The sequence below is a fragment of the Suricata suricatta genome, chromosome 15, assembly GCF_006229205.1.
Source record: "Suricata suricatta isolate VVHF042 chromosome 15, meerkat_22Aug2017_6uvM2_HiC, whole genome shotgun sequence".
Classification (NCBI taxonomy): Eukaryota; Metazoa; Chordata; class Mammalia; order Carnivora; family Herpestidae; genus Suricata; species Suricata suricatta.
Window position 1 is genome coordinate 33,701,456 of NC_043714.1, and position 4,418 is coordinate 33,705,873.

General features: G+C 36.9%; 1 pseudogene; it reads right to left on the reverse strand.

Moving 5' to 3' along the window:
- Positions 1 to 2,160: 2,160 nt before the first annotated feature.
- On the reverse strand, positions 2,161 to 2,465 carry LOC115278737 (annotated as a pseudogene).
- Positions 2,466 to 4,418: the final 1,953 nt, after the last annotated feature.

Consider the following 4,418-nt stretch of genomic DNA (forward strand, 5'->3'; position numbering starts at 1 on the left):
ATCCCGGTGATCTAGCTTAAAATTTGGAGGCAAGTTTTCTTTAACAGTATATTAAGTGCCAAGATCTTTAAATGTTGATACATTGTTACAATGTTAAGTCTACTAATTCACAATTAATATCATATTCACTATATACTTAGATTTCCTTTATTTTAAAGTGTATGTTAAAGTTAGTTAATATATAGTGTAGTCTTGGCCTCAGGAGTAGAACCCAGTGATTCATCTCTAACATGTAACACCCAGTGCTCATCCCAACAAGTGCCCTCCTGAATGCCCCTAGCCCATTTAGCCCATCCCCCCACCTCCACTCCAACAACCCTCAGTTTGCTCTCTGTATTTAAGAGCCTCTTATGGTTTGCCTCCATCTCTGTTTTTATCTTATTTTTCCTACCCTTCCCCTATGTTCATCTATTACATTTCTCAAATTCCACATATGAGTGAAATCATATGATATCTGTCTTTCTCTGATTATTTCATTTAGCATAATACCTTCTAGTTCCATCCACGTTGTTGCCAATGGCAAGATTTCATTCTTTTTAATTGCCAAGTAATATTCCATGGCGCACACACACACACACACACACACACACACACACACCCCACGTCTTCTTTATCCCTTTATCAGATGATGGATCAGATGATGGACTTTTGGGCTTTTTCCATAATTTGGCTATTGTGACAGCACTACTATAAACACTGGAGTGCATGTACCCCTTTGGATCAGCCTTTTTTATCTTCTTTGGATAAACTCCTAGTAGTGCAATTGCTGGGTCATAGGGTAGTTCTATTTTCAATTTTTTGAGGAATTCCTTTACAGAGTGGCTGTACCACTTTGCATTCCAACCAACAGGGCAAACGTGTTCCCCCTTCTCCACATTCTTGCCAATATCTGTCATTGCCTGAGTTGTTAATTTTAGCCATTCTGACAGGTGTGAGGTGGTATCTCATTGTGGTTTTGATTTGTATGTCCCTGATGAGGAGTAATAAGCATCTTTTCTTGTGTCTGTTTGCCATCTAGATGTCTTCTTTGGAAAAGTGTCTATTCATGTCTTCTGCCCATTTCTTCACTGGTATTATTTGTTTTTTTGTGTGTGGGTTGAGTTTGGTAAGTGCTTAATAGATTTTGGATACTAACCATCAGCTATGTCATTTGAAAATATCTTCTCCCATTCTTTTGGTTCCTTTTTAATTTTGTTGATTCCTTTGAAGTGCAGAAGCTTCTTATCTTGATGAAGTCCCAATAGTTAACTCTTGCTTTTGTTTCCCTTGCCTCCAAAGACATGTCAAGTAAGAAGTTGCTGTGGCCTAGGTCAAAGAGGTTGCTGTCTATTTTCTCCTGCAGGATTTTGATGTTTCCTATCTCATAGTTAGGTCTTTCATCCATTTTGATTTTATTTTTTGTGTATGGTGTAAGAAAGTGGTCCAGTTTCATTTTTCTGCATGTTGCTGTCCAGTTCTCCCAGTTCTTGTTATTCCACTGGGTACTCTTTCCTGCTTTGTCAAAGATTAGTTGGCCATATATCTGTGGGTCCATTTCTGGGTTCTATATTCTATTTCATTGATTTATGTGTCTGTTTTTATGTCAGCATCATATTGTCTTGATGATTACAGCTTTTAATGCAGGTTAAATTCTGGAATCATACTCAAATTTTCAATCTTGCACATAGCACATTAACAAAGTTGCTAGGAAACCTGGACTACCATGACCAAGATGTTACAGAGCTCACAAAATTCTCACAGGGAGAGCCAAGATCAGGGAGTGCTTTTCTTTAGGAAACAATTCTACCAAAACCAACAAGGGAACAGAAGTAATTTAAAATGTTCAAGATATATTAAATGCATGACTGACTCCAGATTGTCATTTAGTATGCTTTGTGTTATAGGATATAAAAACAACCTCATCTATTGGGCTGACACCCAAAACAATCAAAGTTTCCTATATTCAGTTTCCATTGTACCCAAAACAAACAACCAGCAAATGGGTTCACCTCTTTAAAAAAGTATTTAAACTTAAAAAAAAAAATAGGATGAGGTAGGTTTCCCTCCTTCTTAAAAATGTTTCTAGAACTACTAGAAAAAATTGCTTTTACCAAACAGTTGAGAAAAACTGTTCCTCTGCATTGTATAAGAAGGGAGACAGGTAAGACATGGTATACAATATTAATCAAAGTTGGTCTTTTTCTCTCCTGCTGCATCAGAGGCTGGATTCTCTGCATTTTTAGTTTCTCCATTTTCTGCAGGTAAGTCTTCTTTCATTTTTTGGTTAGCCACTTTGGCCTGTTTTCTGTTTGCTCCCCTTTCACCTTTGTTTGCACTTTTTTGTCTGTAAGTTTATCCTTTCCTGCTACCTTTTTTGGCTCCATTTCCTCTTTTGCAGGAGGAGGTGTGGCTGACAACCTTGCTGGTCTCCTCTGGGTCTTTTCCTTCATTGCCTTTTCCATGGATCGGAACTTCCTCTTGGGCATCTTGAGAGTGGGTCAGCACGTGCTGGTACCTGCATGGTGGTGTCCCAAGAGACTTCTCGAAGCTGGGCTGCTTGGCCACTGCTGATCCTCCCATTGCTGCCACCGCCCAAGCTGCTGCCTGTACCACATATTCTTTATACATTCATCCAGTGATGGGCATTTGGGTTGTTTCCATATCTTGGCTATTATGAGTATACCACAGTAAACCCAGGAGTGCAGATTTCTGACCAGAATTCTGATTTCGTTTTCTTGGTATGTATATCTGGAAGTGGAATTGATAGATCCTAAGGTAGATTTATTTTTAATTTTTTCAGGAACCTCCCATAAGGGTGGGAAATCTCACCAACAATATATACGGGTTTCCTTTTCACCTGTTGTCTCTTCTTGATGAGAACCATACTAAATTTTTATATTTATTTCAGTGCACATTTCCAGTGTTATCTCACTGTGGTTTTGATTTGTAGCACACAGCATTCCTTGTGAAGAGACTCTGAGAGCCTTGTGATTTATGGATTTAGTGGTTGAATTAGTCTCTAAACTTGGCTGCATTTGTTCTGTATTCCTTATGTCTTTAGTATCAGAGAGAATATCTTTTGTCACTTTTTAAGGAGGAATGTACTTTTAAAAGAAAAAAAGATAAAGAAAGAAGGATTCGTCACATATTCACTGCCATAGTCAAACTTGTACATGGTCTGTCTCAGACAGTCACAGAAGTCCAAGAAGAAATTGGCCTTTCACATCCAAACTGTCTGTTTCCTATTAAGTTTCTGCCTCTTCATCTCCCTTTTGTTTATGCCTCTGAAATTTCTTCTTGGAAGCTATTGATGTGGTGGTAAGAGTAAAAACTTGCTCTAAGCACTCATCATACAAATTAAATTTTAAGTAAAAGCAATTGGTATTGCTGCTGAGTAAGTTCTTCCTGTAGATTGCTCAGACACTCTGCAAAATTGCCTGCTGACCTACTCCATGGGCCAGAGATGCCAGTGGCCTGATAGCCAATAGTATCTATCAGAAGTGACATTTATAATGGAGAGCTCTGTGCAGTTGTGCCAAAAGTACACAGCAACTGCAAACAGGCTATTTGGGATGAGATGATATATTAAATTATATGCTGTTCTTTCAATGGAAAAATGAGCATCCTGAAGAAATAAAACACTCCTGAAAACCAAGCTGGGAAAAAAATGAGAATTTGAAAGTAGTAAAGTACTTTTGTTTTGATAAATGAGTATATGCAAAAATGCATAAAGGTGACATATGCTCATTGCATTTATGAAATGTAAAGTCCATCCATCCTTTTAATTCCCAGGATATTGTTGTGATATAATCTATGGTACAATCTCCATTTTACAGGTGAGGAAATTGAGACTTAGATTGGTTTGTCTGAGTTAAAACAACTATTAAAAAAATTCACAGGCATATGACATACACATATTCAATCCAAAGCATATTTGTTTCCTGTTATCATGTTTTATATTATAATGAGTATTGTTTAATTCTAAAGAATCTTGTTTATGTATATTTTCAGGGGAAGTAAGTAAACGTATGGTATGATTTTAAGGTTACAAGAAAGTTTCTAATCCCCCAAAGCACCCATTGTATGGCAAACTATAGCTAGAGATTCTATGCAAATAAACTTAGATAGATATAGAATAACATATACTTGCACTTGATTGTGAAACTTTGAAGCTGAAACTGACTTGATGATTAACCTAGTTCTAAGCTATCCTTTTACTCATGGTAGGTCTGGGGCCAAGAGATATGGCAACTTGCATAAGCTCACCTAAAATTTTGGTTTTAGTCTTACAGGGAAAAATCTATTCTGAATTTCAAGTTCTTGTCTTTGTTGTATACTATTTTGCTTTCTTTATCCATAGTTTCTAAAAATTAATACATGATATCATGTATTAATATGTTGAGACTTTTATGACTTCATTAATGCTGTCTGAGGTCTGT